The sequence below is a fragment of the Tamandua tetradactyla genome (assembly GCF_023851605.1).
Source record: "Tamandua tetradactyla isolate mTamTet1 chromosome 22 unlocalized genomic scaffold, mTamTet1.pri SUPER_22_unloc_2, whole genome shotgun sequence".
In the NCBI taxonomy this organism is placed as follows: Eukaryota; Metazoa; Chordata; class Mammalia; order Pilosa; family Myrmecophagidae; genus Tamandua; species Tamandua tetradactyla.
The window spans coordinates 1,087,582-1,112,006 of record NW_027518252.1 but is presented as its reverse complement, the minus strand read 5'-3'; the positions used below and the strand labels follow the sequence as shown (position 1 = coordinate 1,112,006).

At 34.7% G+C, this 24,425-nt stretch overlaps 1 pseudogene; it reads right to left on the bottom strand.

Annotated features, from left to right (window-relative positions):
• Positions 1-10,627: 10,627 nt before the first annotated feature.
• Positions 10,628-17,919, bottom strand: LOC143672924 (olfactory receptor 2T2-like; annotated as a pseudogene).
• Positions 17,920-24,425: the final 6,506 nt, after the last annotated feature.

The following is a 24,425-nucleotide window of genomic DNA, read 5'->3' as shown; positions in this document are numbered from 1 at the left end:
ACCAGCTCTTTTGGTAACCTATGGGGTAGTGTAGCTTCAAGTGAGGCTAACTTAGCCAGATCCAAGGTCCAATTGCAACAACAAAGCTTGCATCCACAGTTTGTTGTTGAGGATTAAGAAAGTGTGCAGTCATTTACTCAGGGCATCCCCCAAGTTGTTTTCTGACCACTACACAGAAAAATACTCATAAAGATGGAGAGTTTATTCTAAGCTTGGGCTTTGGGTCAGATGCACAGAGGCTGGACAGGATGTCACCAGGAGCGGGAACAAACTCTCACAGGAGGATCTGGGCAGAAAAGTGTCACTTACCTGGGGCCAAATTAGTTGTAGTTACCTGAATGATGTGGATGTGAGCTGGTGTCACATTAAGATGGTTTGAGCTGGAAACTCAAGCCATCAATTACATGGAAACCATAATGACGATGACAGTTTAGGGAACAGAGTGACTGAAAGGCTGCTCCCATAGCCCTGAGGGGCTGGAAACTCAAGCTTCATTCCCAACTTCAAACTGGGTCAACTGAAAGGTGGTCTCATAGCCCTTAGGGACTAGAAAGCTAAGCCTTTATTCAGACCTTTCTCCTGGGTTTTCAGCAATATTTATGCTAGGCAGGGATTTGCTAAAGTATTCCACAGTGAGTTAAAACTTAATAGCTTATTGATAAAGAGAAAGAAGCAGAGTGAAAACGAGGGGAGAGTAGACAGGTGGGAGCCAGAAAAACCTGCTAGCAAAAGAGAAAAGGTTCCAACTTTCTTTCTGACTGCTTGTGGTTTTAAAGGGAAAAACATATTAAGAAGAGTGGAAGTGATATGTGGCTGCAGGCATCATCAGGAGATATAAGTCTGGGCAGGTCATGACTTCATGTTCATGGCTATCTGGTCTGGCCTCTGGCAGGTGGGGTGTTGGCATGTTCATGCTCATTTATCTTGGCACATACATCAGGTCCTCTCAGAGGAGCAGCTGACACAGAATCCATTTTGTATGTCATTTTATTTTCTGAGACCTGACACTTTTAATCTTTGTCTTTTACATATTTGCCTTGAAAGATCTGACAGCTACTTGTATTTGTAATACTAACTTTTCCAACGAGATTATGATATGGGGTTTACTTAGTTTGGTTATGAGTCTTCACATTGGGGCTCAGAAAGACTTTCACCATCACTGAGTAGTTGTCTTTTGGACTGATGACAACCCCTTGCTTTACTGTAATTGCATGTGTATTTGTATGTGTGCATATATGCAGTCATGTGTGTGAATTTAGTACAAAAGTCAGATACTCCCCAAATTACAACTAAACTAAAGATTATAACTGTGTTTTCTCATCTAATATGGCCTCAGATTCCCATTGTTTCTAATCAGGACTCCAGGTTGAAATTTAAAATCAAATCTAACAATTTGAAACAAGACCCCATTAATGCATGCCCTTCTAGATATCATCTCATTCCTTTGATACATTTCACACACAGAAAGAATATCACTACAAATCATTATTTAAGCCTTCCTCTCCTTGCTTACCTCCTCTCAAATTGAGTTGAAAGCTTGAGAGGTTATTATGGACGCTATTCTTATGCAAGCATAAGAGCAAATTTAAATTAATCTTGGTTAGAAAACTTTCTTTCAATTTATTTATTCTTCACCATCTCTTTACAAGCTATTCTGCTCCCCCTCATTGGCCCTTAGTTATCCTCTAATTAATTTTCCTCCTGTCTCTTACAATGTCTGTCTAGATTTATTCAAAGTTCAATAGCAGCTGAGATCAACCAACAAAATTCTGAAAACATACTCCAACTACAACGGAAATCTGAAAGTCTACTTCTGTCAAGCAGAAACATTGCTATTAATCTGTTCCACCAGAAGGTGCCCAGAAACCGAATAAATGATGTCCTTGCTCAATTTGGGGCAATTTCTGCCCCCTTAACTTAGCCTGAACTCAGCCAGAAGTAGCTAAAGAAAGAGCTAAAGAAAGAACATCCCTGATCCCCCCCAAAACTGCCTCAAGCTGGGTTACAGCATCTGCCAAAATCTAAACCCAGCTCCAGTCAATTTTATGAAAATATGGAGGAAGGAATGTCAGGTCTCAGAAAAGTAACTTTGTATATAAAATGGGTTCTATAAACAAGAGGCTTCTCACTTCCTTTTGCTCAGCTTCTTTCCCTCAATTTTTTTTGCAAAGCCTGATGTTTGAGATATAGATCAGTGTGTTAGTAACAGAGCAGTATGTAAGAACTGCAGCAACCAATCAAATCATAAGTTAAAAATCCCCCATCGAATCAAGGAATGACACACCACCTAGAAGGTGTCCTCCCTTCCCAATGTCACTGTACCTTTAAAACACAACTCCCAGAACAAAGATCTAGAGCCATTTTCTCTTTTCTTTCACTGGCTCCCCAGGCAGGAGCTATTTTCAGACTCACATCTGCTTTCTCCCTCTTACTCTCCTACCTGCCTTCTCCCACCTACTTTCTCCCTGTTCTCACCTTCATTAAACATGTTAAGCTTTGGCTCACTGTCCTACATGGATTTCTTAATGACTCCATGCCTAACTTAAAATACTTTCAGGTGTGTTCTTTGAAATATGATAACAGGGCATACATTTTTTAAACTTCCAGTCCTTTTGTTTATCTTAAATCTAAATAAATTTTCCATAAAATAGGGTCCACTTAAATTTTGTTATAGAAACTTAATTCTCAGAAGAAGATATAAATCAAACAGTTATATTATCAAACAGCAATAGAAATCATACATCTAAATTAGATGTATTTTATATTTACAAATTTATGACAATTGCTTACTGAAACCTTAATATTATTTCTCAGAGCCTGTAAGAATTCATTGGAAGTTACAGTAAACAAAGGATCCTTTATCTCCTCTTACTTCTGAGCCATGATTTGCTATGCTAGTTCTTCAACCAGTTAAGTCCCAATTATTTTTTAAATGATAAATATAGCTTAAAATATTATCTATCCAGAGATTTTACTGTAAATGTTGATCAATGTTTATATAAACAGATAAAAACAAAGAAAATGATTTACTTAGAGAAAGTATTCCTGTTTGGAGTAACTGAGTCTTATAAATATCATAGCTTATTAATTTTTTTATGTATTTGGAAGATGGAAGGAAAGCATTCTCTATAAAATCCTACAAAAGTAATATAGTCTTGGAGATATATTAATGTTTATGAAAGAAGATTCATTTTGAACTTCTAAGCTTCAGAAGTGTGGCATAATAAATCTGTAATATTTGAAGCCACTAAAATTTAGGTAGTTTGTTAGGTACCAATAGGAAAATAAAACACCAATAAAGAATGTTAGTCTTTAAAGTAATTGAGACAAGTTGTTAATAATAAATCAGCCAAAGCTCATGCAAGGCTTATTGTATCCCAGGGCACTTTCTACATGCTCCAATACTCTGATGTAGTCATTCCTCAGAACACCTCTGTCATCATCCACAGTTGGGAATGTTGAGACCCAGAGAGGTAGAATTGGAATGGCTGAGACTAGGCCCAAGGAATATGACTTTGTTTGCCATGCATTTAGCCACTGTGCTCACCTGCCCACTGAACAAATTATGCTTTTTAACATCAATTACTATTTCAATCAGCTGAGCCAAGTCAAATAAAAATGGCACATGAAATCAGGTTCACACTCCAGAAACATTTGCATCTCTGGTGAAAATTTTTAACAAACTAATAAAGTAACAAAATAAACTGTTATTTCCAGAAAATGAAATGCTCCCCAATTTTTGGGCAATCTCCAATCATCACATACCTGTAGAGGCCTGACTTCATCTTGAGGTTCAGGGAAAAAATCCTCATTAGATTTACCCTGACTAAAAACTCTACAAACACATACACCATATCTTCTGAGGAAGCAAAAGCCCAGATGCACAAATCTCATTGCTGAATGCACCACACCAACTGCCAAGGGCTACTCCTGTTATCACTAAAAAGATCCAGTAAATTTCCTCCCAGCGTGTATGTCTCATTCTCTCACCCAGCATCTCCAGGCTAGTCAAGATGATACTCTCACTCCTTTTTGGGGATGTGATATTTGAAAGGAATATTCTTTAATATATGGTAAATTGAAATGACAGACTTCACTTAAGAAAAACTGGCTCCTGGAGAAAAAACTACTATCTACAATTGAATGAAGAATAGACAATGATGTCCTCAAAAACTGTCTAGATGTGTGAACCCAATTGGCATTCTTGTGGAAAAAATGAAAGGTTGCTAGAGAAATCCAATAAATTATACACAAAACTAGAGCTAGAAGAGTTCATTAATCTTTATGTTTTGTATTATAATTATGCTTATTATAATGGTCATTATTTAATATATTTTACTTGACACTGATGTTTCCTAATAGTGGAGGGAGTCAATTTATTAAAAATAGTATTTTAAAACAATAAAATAAAATGTTAGCCATATAATCAGACATTATCATTCTTGTTTTTATGCATAATTTTGTCATTGAACCACACTATATCTCTCTTTAAAATGTAAGTCAGGTGATGTTCAAAGAGTTTACAGTTGAGTGTACTCACTCTGAATATACAATATTCTTTAATTGGGACCACACATTTTTGGTATATTTACCCCCCACATGAATTAGACCTGATTATATTGGGTTAGAAAAAGTCATTACAGATCAAAAGTATTCTAGGCCACCTCTTCCCACTAGATGACCTCCTCTAGAATTTCCTGTATAGATCCATGAAAATAAATCTTTCTACTTTATCAATTCAATATGTTGCAACCACTCCAAAGTAGGGGTCAAGTTCAACTAACCTATAGGCTCTGTAATATGATGAAATGTGAATACATGGGCTGATTATATTCATCTGGGAACATTGTATTGTCAAAAGCAGAAGGTTATATCTTAAATTTAACTTGAACATTTACTCTTCCATATATTACAAAAATAATGAATTCTCCTCAAAGACTTTGATAGAATCAGCCACTTTCTCTTCTTCTACAAAATCCAAATAGAGTAGAAATGGTTTTGGGTCAATCTTATTCAACTTGAGCCTCTAGTTGATAGCTAAGGTATATAAAAATTGAGGATTTATGTTGCTTCTCATAAATTACCGGTGGGAATGGAAATAAGTGTCACTTTCTGTTAGAGAGAATCAAGGCTATATTAAGAGACTTAAGGAATGTGTGTGTATTTCTGTTATAAGAAAATCTTGTTATGGAAATAATCAGGTCAATGGAAACATTTAATTTGTAAAAGTTTTCTTCTTGATTTTGTTTGTAATGGTTAAAAAACTGAAATATCATAAACACTTGCTAATTGGAAACATGATAAATAAATTAGGTATACACAAAAATAGAATTTCAAGTGAAAAATAAGGTGATTTTTATCCATTAAAATGTGATGATGACAGTCTCATTGTACTTGAGAGAAAAGTTACACATTTAAATCTCATTATTAATTTAAGATATGTAATTATACAGTTAATACAAGTTTGATGATTGGTGAGTTGTGACATTCATTTGATCTTGACTCTATTTTTTGCTTTTGTACAATTGTTATAGGTTAGATATGCAAACTAATTTAATTCAAGATTGAATGATAAGCTTCCTCATAAAAATCACAGACAATAAATACATATAATTTTCTACATCTCGGTATTTCAACCTTTGGATTTCACTGGACTGGTAAAAATTTGCACCAAGAATCCCATTAATTATTTAAACTCAGACAAATATTTCAGACTCCTCTAAAGAGGATCTTTCTATGCAGGATAATGTAGGGATCTGTGACAGGAGAGAAATTCTAGACAGGAGAACATGTCTTAAAGCCCATATTTTCACCTGTGTCCTAGAGAAGAATTCATCTGATTCCTTCCCAACCCATAAGACTTATTCCACAAAATGTTCACCTGGAATATGTGGCTCTATTCTTAAAATATGGACTTTGGTTATTGTAGATCAGATTTTAAGGTATTCACTGATCTATATTCATAAAAAATAATCAAGAAGTATGAAGTAAAATAAACACAAACTAATAAATGTATTAGAAATGTGGAATAACTTTTCACAGAAGAGAAAAAGATGTATGCGAAAGAATGCTCCCAAATGGTGGAGACTTGTCCTTTGGAATAAAGTAAGTTGCTAGGCCAAGTCCTCCAGTTCCCTACAGTATACCCAGCTCTACAATAAAATTTACCCTTTGCTTCTGAGGCAGTTCTGTCTGTTAAGTTCACAGAATCTGGTCACAAACTGCCTGTGTTCTGCACCTTTTTCAATACTGAAACACTGTGCAACTCATTCCCCATATTCCTCATTGTGCAATGGGCATAATAGTCCCTTTCTCAGTATCATTGTTAAAATGGATGGCTAAAGGGAAGTGCCTGAAACTGTAGAGTTGTGTTCCAGTACCCATGGTTTCTTGAAGATGATTGTATAGTAATATAGCTTTCACAATGCGACTGTATGATTGTGAAAACCTTGTGTCCAATGCTCCTTTTATCTACAGTAGGGAAAGATGGGTAAAAAAATGGATAAAAATAAATAATAGGGGGAACAAAACTCAAAATAGAGTAGATTGAAATACTAGTACAATGAAAGGAAGTGACGAGGGGTATGGCATTATGAGTTTTTTTGTTTTTCTTTCTTTTGCTGAAAAGATGCAAATGCCCCCCAAAAAATAATCATGGTGATGTATACACAATTATGTGATAATATTGTGAGCCATTGTTTGTAATCATGTCAAGAATGTTCATACATCAAGAATGTTAGTATGTTGGTTTATTGTTTATAATAAAAACATTTTCATAAAGATAAAATGAAATAATGTATGCAAGGCATTTTATAGTAGTACCTGGCACTTCATGATATTATTGAAGTGTGGGCAATAATTTTTAGGATCTTCCTTCTTTTTCAGAATATATTTCCCCACTTTTGTTAACAATGGGAAGATAACAGTCTCCAGAATGGGAAGAACTAAATTGTCTGAATTCAAAATTGATCAATATATATAATTGTGCCATCATCAGGTCTTACCTTACTATCCCAGTGCATAGTGCAGACATCATAGGAAATATCATACGACAAGATTATAAAAGCATTCATTGACCCCACACACATGTTAAGAAATTCTAGAATCGGTCCAGTTCTCCATATTTAGACTGAAAGCATTAATACATGCACAAATTTCATAATCTTGTTCTTAAAAGTTATTTGAAGCTAAAGATGTTTACAATCTTCCAAAGTCCCTTTCAAACAATAAACACATTTTTGTATTTAGCTTTGTTTCAGGTCAGAATAGTGTAGTCTAGAAGAATATTCAAGTAACTACCTCTATTCTGATTTCATTAGTTCCCAGATAGATCATGAAGAGAGTCATGATTTTCACTATGCTCAAACAGTTTTCTTCATGATATCCTTCTGGGTTTATTGGATGGTCCATTAAAATTTCTTGTCATTTCAGGCAAGCACTTTTGAAATTCAGTGAATTAACAATTTTAGTAATATGAAATTCTGAACAGACATATGAAATTCTACCTTTGTTCTCACATCTAAATTTTCAATCAATATGGAGGGAAGCATCTTTCTTTCCCCCACTAACATGAGCAAATGGTTACATATAAGACTCATCTCCTGTTTGCAAAAGAGAAAGAATATCCAAGACTACTCTATGAAAAGCCAATGATGTTTCTTCTTAGAAGCCAGAATTGCACCAAACTTAGTAGCAATTTGGGAAGAATTGGTGAATTTTGAAAGAATTTTGGTAACGTTCTTTTCATTTCAGTTCTACCTTGAAATGCAATTCTGTGTGAACATGTAAACTTTGACCTCCAGATTCCATCACAACCCTTTTCCCCTGGACTGTACAGGAAAAATAAAAATTAAATAATTAAAATATTTAAATTAAATTTATTACTTCCTAGTCATAAATCTTTCTGAAATAAAATGACTTGTTCAATTATTCAAATAAATTACTGAAGATATATTTATATCAGGATGATTTCAAACTTATTGGGAAGTATCACAGAATAAAATAAAGACACCTATCTGCTTATGTGATGAATAAAATCTAATAAATTAAACTTAAAAGGCTAATTTAAGTAAAATAAATATGGACTAATTACAGTTGATTCTGTTTTAGGGGCATGTATTTATCACATATATCCATAGCAAGTTGTACAAATCAAAGGAATAAAGTAGAAATAAACACTCAAAATTCACAAATTTGGGGTTCTGGGATCTTGAAGGAGGCAGTCACACAGATGTTTGATAAACGTGGGGCAAGATGAAGATAAGACATTCAGATTTTAAAAGATTTAACCTCAAGACAATCACAACTGAAAATGATTTTTAAAATTCTTCTGGTAGTAATTATACATTAATAATAAATACCATTAATTTGTGAATCTATCTACTTTGCCAAATAATTTTTCAGTTCCATGGAATCTTACATTATTATAGGTGTCTTGCCTGTTCTAAATAACTGATTTATACAATCAGGAAGAGATGTTTCACAAATTTTGTATCACGTTGATTATAGACTTGTTAGCAAGACTTGATTTCACAAATTCAACAGTGGTAGGCAATCTCATCTCCACCCTAAAAAACAGTCTAAATATTTTCAACTTTTATTTTGGTTTGAAACTTATTTGCATACTTAAGTAAACATTGAATGAATGTTACATTATTCACGATAACAGTTTTTCATATGGTTATGAAATAAATGTCTAGATGAAAGGCTCAGTTAATATAAGATTCATATTGCTCATCTGAAAAAAGACCCCACTGAGAATCATCTATCTGCCCTTCATCATGGGTCATCAGGTCCTTTGTAGACCAGCCAAGTTAGTGACCTACCGAAAATGACCAAGCTTTATTAACCTTTACTCCCTGAGGAATATTTTCCCCAGGTCATTATTATCATTAACAACCTGACAGATACACCCTTCTCATCTAGGGAAATTTTCTATTAATTAATAGCAATACTATGGTTTGGATTCAGAATATATGGTTCTGAGGTTCCCATCTTTCTGTTGCTTGAAAGAGGCAATAATTTGCTTTGAATATCAGTGTTTCCATTTCCTGTGGCACAAATTGCTCAATAAATTTTGTAACTTGGTAAAAATAATAATCAGAGCTAGATAATGAGTTGAATGTTTCATGCAAATTGGGGAAAGTTCTTTTCTTTATGTTTTCCCCCAAATCTAGACAATATTTGACATGGTATGGGTATAAAATCAATGTGAATTTTATTATTTTTTATAATTTATAGTTGTTATTTCTAAACAAATATTTCACATTAATTTTAAGATAGGGAAAATATAATGACTGCAAATTTTCACTTCTGAGAAGTTGGTCCTAAGACTGGAAGGAAATCCTTGATCATTCTCATATAGAGCGACACGTGTTCTATGTATAAGTGGGTATTGGCACCCACCATATTTATGATGTGACTTTTTCTTTTTTATTGTATTAAGATATAGCATATAGAAAAAAGTTCACATCATGTAAAATTTTGAGCATAATAAATTATCATAAAGCAAGTGCACTGTTTAATCATCATTGATGCTAATGAGTAGTCTATTAACAACTTCCCAAAAGTCCCTGAGGCATACCTTCTGTGAGACTCCTGGGAACTCATTTAAACAAGCCCACTTCATGTTGTTTTCCATTTAATTTTAATATCTATGCATGTTTGTGTTAAATGCTCTTGTTAAATACACAAACAATTTATATTGGAAATGCAAATAAGAATGCCTTATTAGATATATTATAACCCAGCCCTATGAAGGATCTTAAGGAAATTTGAAATAAGACAAAAAATATGTCAGAGAAGAGAGTGGAAATGTGTAACACAAAATTCTTTTGTGGAAGGAAAGCCCAGGACAGGCATGAGACACGGTAGGGTAGAACAGAGGGAAAGCATTAGCACAAGTGCAGAGGATTAAAATTAATAGGAAAGAAAATTGCACTGAACTAATGTCACAATGAGTATATTCAATAACTGAACCCTGATCCGTTTTTCCAGCTGAAGAAATTCTGTCATACAGAACTTTTCTTTTGATCTCTTTCTTCTGTTCTTTTTGTTGCTGTTTCATTTTTTAATTTAAGAGTAAAAACTAAATTATAATAAACTTTGAGTTAAGGCCATCCTTGTGGCTAGAGTACTGAAAGCAATATTTTTAACCCAAATCATCAGTGATGGAGGAAACATCTTCACTTCTATATTTATTCTAGAATATATGTAACATGGAAATATATGTTCCTAAATTTAAACCTTTCCTGTGGGTGTAAGTCCATTGTTAAGTAAGACATTTTCCTGAGGTTATTTTATTAAAGGTATGACAAGCCTCAGTAAGATTAGGTCTTAATCCTTTACTGGATTCCATTATAAAAGGAATGAATCTCAGACTGATGGAGAAAGCTAAGTCAAAGGATCACTAGTAACCAACCCCAGAATGCCAGTTTTTGGGGAGGAATTATTACCTTGATGATGCCTTGATTTGGAATTTCTTTTATGTTCCAAACCATAAGTTAATAAAATCCCATTGCTGAGCTGATGTATTGAATGGTATTTGCTCCAACAGCCAAAGAAACTAAAACAATGTGTCACTGGAGACAGTAATAAGGATGTTTGATCCCAGACCCCGGAATAGCTATTACTTCCTGGACATGCCCTTGGTTCTGATTCTCTCAGAGAAGGAATACATCCCCAGAAACTTTCTTAGAGCTGCTGTCACACATTCCTTCTTCAAACTATAGATGATCAGGTTGAACATGGGGTGAGGATGGTGTAAAAGGTAGATGCTACCTTGTCTTTCTCTGGCATATGGTATGAATGGGGCAGAACATTGGCATTAAAGATTGCCCCATAGAAAATGCTTATCATCATAATATGGGAGGACCAGTTCGCAAAGGTTTTTCATTGGCCCTCAACAGAGTTTATCTGATGGGCAATGTACCAGTTTTAATCTATTATGTGCTGCAGAAAAACCATGCCCTTCAAACTTCATCCAGTATTGCAGGGTGGATCTTTTTTATTATTTCCATGGAGATGTGACCCACCCAATAATGTATGGTAACATTTGACTAGATGTTTTCAATGGAGATGTCTCAGCACTCTTTAAGATGGGGTTGCTTACTGGAGGCATTTAAAATGGAACCATTTCAAAAAAGCAGAGAGCTGAGAGAGTCCACACAGCAAGAGACCTTTAGAGATGCATAAAGAAAACACTGCCAGGGAAATCATTGAAGAGGCATGGAGAGAAAGCCAGCAGATGTCACCATGTGCCTTTCCATCTGAAAGAGAAACCCTAAATTTTATCAGCCTTCTTGAGCCAAGGTACCTTATACTGGATGCCTTAGTTTGGACATTTTCATAGCCTAGTTTAATTTGGACATTTTCATGACCTTAGAACTATAAATTTGCAACTTAATAAATTCCCTTTTTTAAAAGCCATTCTGTGCTTGGTATATTGCACTCTAGCAACTTTTATAAACTAAAACAAATGTAATCAGTATCCATGTGTATGAGAAAGAGATGAGAGATATGAGGATGAACAGCACAAGTACAAAGCAGGCATATATTAATGTCTCATTGAGGGAGATGTCAACATATGAGATCACAGGCTGAAGTCTCACAGAAAAAAATGATCAATTTCTCAGGAACTGCAGTAGGGGAAGTCAGTGATGGGAACCTGCATAAATCCATCTAAAGGGTCATCAGCCCAGAAACACATCACCATAAAAAAGTAAGCCCTGTGGTTCATGAGGAGATGATATCAGAGGTATCTGCAAACAGCAATGTTCCAGCCAAAGGACATGAGTCACAGCAAGAACTCCCCTCAGGGAGGGGTCAGGTGGTGGAATATATGAACTACACAGCCTAGGAAGGAAATAGTCTTTTATAATGACATTATATTGAGGTATATTCACATACCATATAATCATCAAACGTGTAAAAGCAATGGTTCAACAGTATGATAATGTAGTTGTGCATTCATCACTACAATCAATGATTGAACATTCATTACCCCAAAAATGAAAATAAAGATACAACTAGAAATAAAAATAAGAAAGAATAATCAAATCATTCCATGCCCTTTTCCTGCCCTATTATTTATTTTTTGCCTTTCCTTACTTAATCATCTGTCCATACACAAGATAAAGGGAGTGTCAGTCACTAGGTTTTTTACAATCATGTGGCTCCACTTTGAAAGTTGTATAGTTATGCAGTCTTCTAGAATCAAGACTACTGGATTACAGTTCAACAGTTGCAGTTATTTCTTTTTAGCTAGTCTAAAGGGTTGCCTTTATAATACTTAGGAATAATCTAAACATTTAAAAAGGGTTGCCTTTATAATACATAGGAATAACCTCCAGAATGACCTGTCAGGATTATTTGCAATCTCTCAGTCACTGAAATTTTATTTGGCTTCATTTACCATCCCCCCTTTTGGTCAAGAAATCTTTCTCAATCCCAATTTAGCAGTCCAGGTTCATCTCTGGGAATCAAATCCGATGTAGCCAAAGAGACTTACACCCTAGAGAGTCATGTTCCATGTAAGGGGGAGGGCAATGAGTTTACCTGAAGAATTGGTTTAGAAGGGAGTCCACATCTGAGCAACAACAGAGGTTTGTATTGGGGTGACTCTTAGACTTTTAATTATAAATTGGTTAGTTTCTCCTTTGCAGGGATAATTTTCATAAGTTCAAGCTCCAAAATCAAGGGCTTGGCATATTAAATTGGCAGTCCCTAGTTCTTGCAAGAATATCAGGAATTCTGCAACTGAGGAAGTTTAATATTTTCACTTTTTCCTCAGTCCTCCAAAGGGACTTTGCAAATACATTCTTTATTTTCTGCACAGATTACTCTGGGATTTATCAGTGCATAACCTAAAAAAAAAAGCACCAAGATCTCATTCACTTTTCAAGGTTCCAATAAATTGTGGTGTCCAAATAAGCTGACCATACAATTTAAGTTAGATGAGTTCCATGGCACATCAGATTATGCAGAAAGAGCTAAGGATCTCAGTTAAAAACAACCATTACAACTCAGGAATAGATGTGACTGCTGTAAGGACTTACAGTCTAGGAACCTTCACAATAATCCTTCCCCTGATAATCTAAATTCTCAAATTGAATTCTCAGAGTTTGCACGTTATAGTTAGTTCATATTTGTGAGGCTTTATAATATTCATATTTTCATTTCTGGTTTGTTTCACTCAACATACTGTCTACAAGTTCCATTCACCTGGTTGCATGCCCTACAACTTCACTCCTTCTTGTAGCTGATCAACATCCCATTGTATGTTTGCATTACAGTTTGACCTTATGTTCATCAGTTAATTGACCCTTCAGCCACCTCCATTTATTGCAAACCAGTGCCCAAATGCCAATTTGTTTCCCTGATTTCAGTTCTTCCAAGTGTAAACCTAATAACATGGTGGCATGATCACTTGGCAACACTATACTTATCCACTTTTAGAACCACCAAACTGACCTCCAGATGTGGTGTATCATTCTAATTCCTTACAAACAGTTAATAGGTGCATTTATCTCTCTACATTTTCTCCAGCACTTGTATTTTTCTGTTTGTTTATTTTCCAACATTTTTACTCACACACCCTACCATCAATTTGTATCCCCAGGAGAGGATGTGAAGACTCCACAGGAGGTAAGAGGGCCATTTTGGAACCAAGTCAGGAGAGTATGGCCAACAGATGTCATCTTTTGTCTTACTATGTGACAGAGAATACCCAGACAGTATTAGCCTTTCTAGAGTGAAGACATCCTCTGTTGATGCCTTAATTTGGACATTTTCATGCCTTTAGAAATATAAATTTGTAACTTAATAAAACTCCGTTGTAAAAACCAATCCATTTCTCCTATGTTGCATTCTGGCTGCTTTCAAGTTCTTTTGTATTTTTGTCGCTTGTCTTGTTTAAAGCCTTCATCTCTTTTCTCATATCTTCCCTTAACTCATTAAATTGACGTTTGATTTAACATATTGTTTGAACATCTTTAATTAGTTGTTTCGACCTCTGTGCCTCATTTGAAATGTTACATTCTTTCTTTGACTAGGCAATGTCTTCATGATTCCTAGTATGATTTATGATTTTTTGCTGGGTGTCTAAACATCTGATTTCTTTGAATAATTCATTCTAAAAGTTGTTTTCACTCTTTTCCCTAGGATTTTCTTACTGGTTTTCTTATTGATTTTCTTAGTCACTAGAATTTTAAGCCTTCAGCTAAGTAAATTAAATATAACATTGATTAAGGCACCCCTTTTAGCCAACTGCAGATGTAATAAGAAATCAATGAATTTCATATTTTGATGATTTAAGTCCACAACAACAGACAACTGGACACCAATACCTGGTCAGGTTGACACCTGAATGTAACTACTTTTAGGTACATAACAGTTTCAAACCAGCACATCATCTTCAGTAAATAATGAATAATCACAAACTTATGCATTCGCCACTGCATTTTATATGAGGACATTCATATTTCTTCTGCAAAGAAAGAAGATGGAAAAAATGAAGAAACAATAAATTAGACAAAATGAAATAAAAAGGATAATCAACAACACAAGCATCCTATACCCCTTCCTTATATCCCCAATGTATTGACATTTAGTTTTGCCTTTGTAGCATTTAATGGATGCATATTATTGTTACTGTTACCTATACACTTAGGTTGCATTTTTTTCTATGTACTATCCCAGTTTCAACACCTAGTAATTTTGACATTCATTTTTCCCTCACATAAACACATTCTTGTATTTTTACATTTAATCACCATCATTGTCCACTCTTTTTGCTGTTATACAATCCCATGTTGTATCTTCTACCTTTCCTTCTGTTGTCATCCATGCCCCAGTCTTCCTCTTTTAAACATACTCACGCTTAGCTTTGACTCAATGGGCTTACAATGGTGTACTACCATCAGATATCTGTGTGCTATGCATTTCTGGATCCTTATAATCAATCCTGTTGAACATTCTGAACCCCTTCAGCATCAAATTCCCAATCTCTACCTATTTCTATCTCCCAACAATCTGTTTTCTCAACTTTAACTTTCAAAATTTTCTCATTAATATTACTTCATAATAATGAAATCATATAATATTTGTCCCTTTGCTTCTGGCAGATTTCACTGAAAATAATGACCACTTTGCTCATCCATACTTTTACAACATCATGATTTTATTCTGTACCCTTTTTGTTAGTCTTCATTACTACATTCTTCCCCAAACTTCATTCTCCCTTCTTTTCCTATCTGCTGGTAGCACTCTCTTTAGTATTTGTTGCAGACTAGGTCTCTTGTTTGCAAACTTTTTCAGGTCTGTTTATTTGTAGATACTTTATCCCTCATTTTTGAAGGACAGGTTTCCAAGATACGGAATTCTTGGTTTGCAGTTTTCCTCCATCAGTGTCTTAAATGTATCCTATAATTGCCTTCTTCCCTCCATGGTTTCCTCTGAGAAATCCACACATAGTCTTATCATTTCCTTTGTATATGATGGATATCTTATCTCTTGCTGCTTTCAGAATTCTCTCTCTGTCTTTTATATGTAACAATGTGATTAGCAAGCATCTAGAAGTAAGTTTATTTGGATCTATTCTATTGGGATACATTGCACTTCTTAAATATGTAACTTTAAGTCATTCACAAGAGTTGGGAAATTTTCAGTGATTATTTCCCCCATTATTCTTTCTGCCCCTTCTATCTTCAGTTCTATTTCTGGATACTCAAAACATGAATTTTTGCATGCTTCATTTTTTCATTCAATTCTGTGAGATACTGCTTATATTTTTCCATTATTCTCCCTATCTGTTCTTTTGTATGTAGGATTTGTATGTACATTCAAGAGACCTTGAACAGTCCTCTAGTTCTTGAATTCCTTCTCCTGTAAGTCTCAACTGCATTTTTTTCATCTCTTTTATTGTGCCTTTCACTCCAAAAAGTTCTGCTATTTGTTTTTTCAAGCTTTCAAATTCTTCTGCATTTTTGTCCCTTGTCTTAATTATGGCCTTCATTTCTTTAGCCATATCTTCCCTTAACTCATTGAATTGATGTTTGAGTTAACATATTTGTTTGAACATTTTTAATTAGTTGTTTCAATCTCTGTATCTCATTTGAAATGTTACTTTCTTTCTTTGACTGGGCAATATCTTCATGATACCTAATATGATTTATGATTTTTTGTTGGTGTCTAGACATCTGATTTCTTTGAGTAGTTTATTCTGAAAGTTGTTTTCACTCTTTTCCTAGGATTTTCTTGTTGGTTTCCTTATTGATTTTCTTATTCACTAGGATTTCTTATTTTCTTTGACATTCAGTACAGTTTATTCTAGAATTCTGGCATAGATTCTGTTTAACTAATCTGAGATTTTCCACTCATTTCTATGTTTTTTCCATGCTTATATGAAATCTTTTTTTTTTGAGGAGTGTGTGCCCAGCTACAATCAACCTTAACCAGCCTCAGTAGATGGATGCAGTCAGCATCAGGGTTCTCTGAGGTTGAGACCCAGCAGGTTGCACACTTTCCTCTGAAGCCTCTTGACTCAGTTCTATTCTTCCCAGTAGGTGGTGCTTGTCAGCCCAATGCACTTCACCAATATGAAGTGGTGTGGTACATTTAATTTTTATCAGGACCTGTCCCTGCCAGGGACATGTTTGAGAGAGAAGCAGAGGCAGAAGACAAGCTTATGCTTTTCCTGTTTTCCACTTCCTGGGACATGAATTCTCTAAATGAGGATCACTATTTGATTTTGGCCCACCACATTTTTCATGAGTAAGATACATTCTTTATGGAATAATCACTTCCACTTGATTAATTGCTTTGTCTTTCAGACATACCTTAACTTTGCCCTTGCCTGAGTCAGTGCTGAGAAAAGAAAATTTCTGAAGATTTCTCTAATGGCCTACTTAGAATAATTTTTAAAAAATGTAACTTCTATTCAGAGCAAGTCCCAAATCCTCCAATTTCACCAGTCAAGAGCTAGAATTGGTGCTGAACTCTATGTACCCCTTTTCTTTGGGCAGAGTTCTTTCAAGTATCCTGAGATTAGCCAACCCCAGAAGTTTCCTTTTTATTTTTCATATTAGCTCCATATTCTCTCTGCTGGGATGGACCTCAGGGTTTCTTTTCTGCTTGCTTTTGGTTTATTTGTTCTCGAGCACATATTCAGCAGTCCACATTTTAAAATTAAAAGCACAGTTAGAGTTTGATTAAGCTACCTTCCCTTGATTCTAGAAGAGACTGTTTCAGTTTCTTTGTTTTTTTTTTGTTTGTTTGTTTTTGCATGGGCAGGCACTGGGAATCAAACTCAGGTCTCCAGCAGGCAGGTGAGAACTCTGTCTGCTGAGCCACCATAGACCACCCAAGAGACTGCTTCTTTGTCCCATGAGTAAGTATCTTCAACACATACTTCCATGCAAGTTGGGGAGAAGTGCTAGCCTCCAGAGTTTGGGGACTTTATTTAAACTTCTGCATTTTGATTTTAGCCCTTCCACTCATTCCAGACTGGTGTACAATGTGTATCTAACAACAAATATGCCTTATATAGTTGTTCCAGAGATTTTCTGCATATTTACCAGTTGCTCTATATGACTAATTAAATTCTACATCTTCCTATGATGCAATATTGCCATTCCTCCCCCTGGAGATGGTATTTTCCTTGGACAGAAGGTCTTGCAGCATTTTGAGGATAGTGATGAAGATGTGTATTGTATCCATGATGGAGAGCTGGCTGAGTTGGAAGTACATGGATATGGGGAGATGGGAGTCCATATGAATGAACAGAATTATAACCACATTGGCTATTACAGCCACCACAAAGATGAAGAGCTTTACTGCAAAGATAAGCACAGAGAACAAAGGATGGATGAGTCTGAAAAGGATGAGGTCAGTTGTATAACAGCAAATGACTTCCATGTCCATGTCACATTATAGCTCCTAGAATTTTAAGGGCAGAAAGTTAGTTTATAGTCAAGTATTTAGGGATGACCCATTATGAATACTATGCCAGAACATAAAAGAAAGAATAGGGATTTTGAACTCACGATATTAGAATCTTAATTTAAAAATTAATTTTATTTATGACATTAGACAGACTAATCTCAGAATAGTATCATCATCTGCAAAAAGGCCATAAGTCTATATTACAGTAGGCTGAAAATAAATCAAAGTATAAAATTTGTAAAGTATCCATTTGGAGTCTGTTTTATTTTTATTCTGAAACATATTCTGCATGCATTTTTCTAATGCTATTGCTTTGGTTGAAAATATCCTGAGGTTGGAAGTTGTGCCTTTTCCCCCATATTTCCTTATAATCAATATGCATGCAGTAATTGAATTTAAATTGTTCTTTGCTATGAAGTTGATTACATTGCTAGCATCATTCAAAATACATCAGTTTGTGCTTTAATAAATAGATAGAAAAATAAATATGGAGTCAATAGATCTAGGTAATTTTAATTTATTTCACTTATTTTTTTAGTATTGGATACAGTTGGAATGTCAAAGATTGACAAGGGAGGACTGTCATCTTTATTTGAGGATCTGGGGCCATTGTTGTTTATGATCCACTGTTGTACTACAAAGGAAACTTATGTTTTGGATATGGATAAATTTAGTCAGAATTACTATCTGTTCTAACAGCATAATTTGGGGTTATAAATTTTGAAAGAGGAACTCAATGAACTTTGCTCAATAAGCAAAGTTTAGAATTCATCTCTGTGCTAATCTTTCTGGTTAAAACCATAGAGTCTACCCAAATTTTATTATTTAGTACTGCATAACATCATTCAACAATGGTCTAGGTTTTTTAAAGTATTATCCCCTTCTCTTCTGAAGTGGTGCCATTCTGAACATTTTATTGTATGATATATTATCCTAAAAGTCCATTCTGGGTGATATTCTCTTTATTTATATTTCTTTTCCTAACATGTTGCTTATCCTTCATGTTTAGAAGTAAAGGTAACCCTAGATGAAAAAAGAATTACTGAATTTAGAGAGAAAAAGACACAGTAGTTTCAGCATACCCAGGAAGAAATGAAATTAATTTCCATTCACTTTATCCTTAAAGAATGTAAATGCCAATCTCTTTGACATGTTTAGTGATCTTGGGATAAATTTTCATTACCATTTCCTCTATAAAAATTCTTAACATCATGTATCTCTCACAATTTCAATGAGAAAACTACTGATGAGACCTATTTATGTAAAATATTTTAGCTACTAGAAATGTAAATATAACTTTGGTTCCATGATAGCCAAATATATAGTCTCTGAAATCTCTGGAAAGAGTGAATTCCTCTTCTATTGAAAATATATTTCAGGGAGAACAACAAAAGGATTTCTTTTTCCTTTCTGGGTATTCATCAAAAATGAATTTAAACTATTAATAATGGAATCTCACAAAGCTAAAAAGAAACTAAAACTTACTCCTTCCAAAAACACCAGTTCTCTATTGGCCTATGTAGAAATATAAATGTATCATAGCTTGCCAGTTGAGAAGAAGAAAAACAAATGCCTGGATACTTAAACCAGACCTAAATGTTAAAGCTTGACTTTTAGACAAATTTGATGTCAGCAACTTCTGCTTTCTTTGATATATAAGACATTTCCTTTCAACAGCCACAGCTGTGAACCACAGACTAGGTGACAGATTAAAGCATATTAGAATGAAAACTGTTTAAGAGCTTCTGCAATAACTGCTTGAATTTCAAAACATTTCTGTAAGTGAGCGGTAATCATATTTTGACTAGAATTATTATTTTCAGTTAGATACATACATGTAACTAATATATCACTTTAAAGTTTCAAATCAGCTTCTAATCACCCCTTTAAAAGTACACTTTGAGGAACTGAAATGAAGAATAAAATGACAAATCAATCAAAGGTAAAAATCCCTTAAGAAAATGAATTATTTCACATCAAAATAGGCCATAGAATTTTGTTTCATGCAACTATTCAGAATAAGCCCATGGAACACTCAAAAGAGGAGGTAAATTATTTTTATTACCTAAAGTCTTATTAATTCCTTGATCCTATTTTAAAATAGACCCTAAAATAATAGAAAATTAAAACTGCAAATAGAAACTGAGAGATGTGGAGAGTGGAAGAAATACAAGTTGGTTCCAAGTCGCATGTGTATATATTTGCATGCTTGTGTGTGTGTATGTGTGTGTGTATGTGAATGTGTATGTTAAGGGAACAGACCTTGATAGATGAGTAGCAGCATGCCAAAGGCACTCAGCACAAAGGAGTATTTTTGACTCTTCTTAATAAATTCAATGTTTTCAACAAAACATGAAACATATTTGAGGTGTGTAATTAATTTTCTATCATGTGATAGTTGACATTCCAGGTAAACAGCTCAATTAATGTCAACATTATAAACAAAATTATACATTCTGAGCTACTCCACTTTAGGTCAGGTGCCCAGCAGCAAATTTTAGCAACCATTTTCACTTTATAGCTTAATCCATGTGTGGTTTGGTTTACTTACATTTCCCAATTGTAAGCTTTCTTTCATCATCACCATTCTCCTCTCTTCAGGACTATCAGATTTCCTTACATTTCCCTACTTAGCTAAAGTGCTTCTAGAAAAATGAGAAATGAAAGCATTTTAGCTGTGTGGTGTCAGCTAAAACAGGCTTTTCTGTTCTTCAAAGTAAAAGATATGCTGACTCCCAGGACTGATTATAACACCACAGAAGTTTGCTACTTAATCATCTAACAGTTTATGGAGGTGGGGAAAGAATCCAGCTAAAATGAATAGGGCTCTGTGAATATGGGTTTAAGAGTTCTGATATCTTCATATCTGTCTGTGTAATTGGAAGGAATGGGTGAACTTGAGGAGTTGTATTGCTCTTGCCCATGGTCAGTCACATGGAGAAATAAGTAAGGAAAACTAGGAAGATCTGTGTAAAGGGATGCCACCTGGTAGAAACTATGCTTGCAGGATATGCCAGGACTTCTGTGACTTTCTGGGAAAAGCCACAGAAATCCAGGTACAATTGAGAGACCCTTATGGCAACATGTAAGCAGAGACCCCTCTTGAGACCAAGTGATATTCTACCAGAAAAAAATGGTCTACCCAAAATCAAGATCTCTCAGACCAATCCATTGTGACACTCTTGTCCCAGGAATCCATCATAACTAAACTATGAGAAGGAAGCTGTCAGTTTAAATTTCTGTATCAATAACATTGCTAAAAGAAATGACTTTGACCTAATGACATTTTCTTCAAAAGCTTATAATGCCATCAAAAGAGAGTTTTCCATTCAATTCTTAGAAATAAAATCCTTCAAGTGCAAATAAAATCCATGTTCAGGGCACAGTGCCACATTTTAACATTAACACTTTGATTACTGAGGAGTATACAATGGGAACTGAGAAATGAAATATATGTTAACATAATTATCACAGAGTAGATTATAAATCTAAAATGGGGATTTCTAGGGAAGAAAAATACAGTACACTGAGGAGACTTGTGGTCTTTTAGTAGAAATAGCATATTTGGTAGCAGCTTATATAGCTGCTCTTTGTGGAGTCATCTAAAGAGACCAGGGTATGACATGCACAAAGATGCTATAGTAATCCCTGTCAATGGCCCTACAAAAGCTGATTAGCTTCTATAGGATGAGTGGCTGCTCTGGTTATCTGTTTTTTCAAGGTATAAAGATAGGGTTGTACTATTAATAAAAAATACCACATAATTGAAAGATTGAGAGATTATTTGTGGCTGCATGAAGAAAAAGGGGCCAAGGATAACATCTTGGGACCTATCTACTTTGGGAAATTTATGATGAGAAGATAACTAAATGTGGAAGGCCCAGGAGAGGTAGGAGGAGAAATAAGAGGTTGCAATGTCCCCCAAATCATACAAAACAAATAAAGCTCACCATGTGCCAGGATGATTTTAAACATATTTTTACATATATTGAGTTGAAGCAAGCAGTCACTTCAAAGAAGACTTTGTGCATCAGGCCAAGTAATTTATATTATATTCCTTACTTCAAAGAGCTCTGTGTCTAGAGACTGGAATAAACTGAAAGTGTGGAACACTTAAAGAACACATTAGTAATAATCACTTTGGAAAAAGCAATGGTAGAATAAGAAAAATGAGAAGAGGGGGCAGTTTGATTAAAACAAACAGCATGACAGCATAGAAGAAAATTGGTCTGATTTCAAAATCTGATTTTTAAAAATTAAAAGGAAATACAGAATCATGAATGATTTAAGCAATATCAGGAAGGACTCTTAAGTGGAGATTAGAGGAGTACATGAGGTAAGGGAGGTGAGGTTGGGGGTTCTAGTTCAACTACAGCTGAAGGGCACTTCAGAGAGCTGCTATGCACTGATAGGGTGGGACTGGATTATACTGGGTCTGAAAAGTCAGGACTGTGATATTTTTTACTAAAAATATCTGGAAATAGGGTGTAATTGTTAAATGTTTGGTTATGAATACTACATGATGAAATCATTATTGAAAAAAATATAGCTAAAGCTATAGTTGACAGTTTTATTCAGGATAGTCTTGAAGGCAAAATTATTACTATTAATTATTATTAATATTTATTTTCTTGATGTTACACTGAACTGTAAGGACTGAACTCATTTTTGTTCCATTCTTTGCTTATACTCACTAAACTTGCAATCTTTTGTCTACTCTTCTAAATCAGGAAGACTTTTGGGCATTCCTTTCTTCCTATGGCTACTTGGTATTCTATTTATCTCCTTTCCTTCACCTTATTTCAAATATTCATTATAATATATTTCCCTGATTATTCCCCTCACCTTCCATATTCATCCAATTTTTGCCCTATTTCATTAGTGCATCCACTACTTCCTCCCACCAATTGCTGTCAATTTAGAGATTTTCAAAATGAAAAAATAAATATAAAACAACAAAGATAGAAGAGCCTTCTATCACTTTAAAACAATTATGCGTGCTATAATGGAAAGTAGATAACATATACTAATAACCATAGTTCAGGATTTTATGATATTGGATTTAAATTCTGGTTATGGAATCCAAAGCACAGGTGGCTCTTATAGTAAGAAGTAAAAGTTCTGAATTCCAAGCTCCCATCTGCTTAGCAGTCCTGTCATAGAGTATGTGTGGTGACAGGTATCAGTATGGGGCACTGAAACCATTTAGTACATATCACTAATGCATAATAGAAGAGGAAATGGAGACAGGAAGGAAGGATAGTCAAGCAAGACCTGGAGCAGCAGAGGTGGGAAGACATGACTTGCAGCTCTATATTCACATCATATATTCACATTGCACCATGCAGTCTACATATCTGACATACAGATAAACCAATTTTGCTTCAATCACTCAATCCAGCAGGTTTTCATACACTCATGATAGGAATACATCCAGGGGATATCTTTAAGGTATATATTCTGTCTGTATGTAAAAGAGAAATTTGGTTTTGGGGGCTCTGATAGCACAGGTTAATGGCTTATGGGGTAAGAAAAGAAAAAGGTACTTAAAATATCAGAAATATAAAAGAAATATTCAACATATTATGAAATGCTTTAAAGCATGCAGAAAACATCTACCTACAGTTGGTTCCATACAGAAAAGTCAATCCTTGCCTTACAGATATTCAGAGGACAACCAGTATTTCTCTCTCAATAATTTATACACTTACCATCTACTCATATATGTGTGAAATTTCCTCATAATGAATACTGTGTACTTCTCCAAATAATAGCACTTAAACATTGTTTTTACTTGTTCAATAAATTGATTATTCATTTAGAATTCATTCTAAATTCTTACCACATTCCACTTAGATTTACATGTTTCAAGTGAAATTATCCCTTTTCAAATGGTTGAATTGCCAGAAAATGAATATATTTAGCTATCCTTTCTAAACTTGAAGAAATCATTACCTCAGTCATTAGCAGATAAGGTCATAGAATGGTGAACTTTAAATAGAGTGATGCTTAAAGAAACATCTTTCTTTTGGGAGATAGTCGATCTGGTTTGCATAGAAACCAAGATACTACCTCAGAGCAACTGAGTCCAAGCCTTAGTCAGTGGAATTATAGACTTCTTAAATACTTGGATATGAAGGTGTGGCTTGGTCAAAAATTTTAATTTCAACATCTTCCAGGCAGAAGCCCACTGTTAACAGTTAATTCAAGTTTTCTAGGTTTGCCTTATGCATTAGAAGATCAACCAAAGCCTCTTCCCTCTGATCAGAGGCTGCTTTCTTTTCCCATGTGAAAAGTTGTAATAATTTCTTGATATTTAATCATTTAACTATTCCTGTCATTCTGAGGTCTCTTCAGAGTAACAAAAAATGTGATCTGGGGGTAAGAGACAAGGACTAAAAAATATTGAAAATTTCTAACGGGCAGTGTGTCAATGAACTAAGAGTTTGTACAAATCTGATAAATGACTTTGGCACATATTGTTT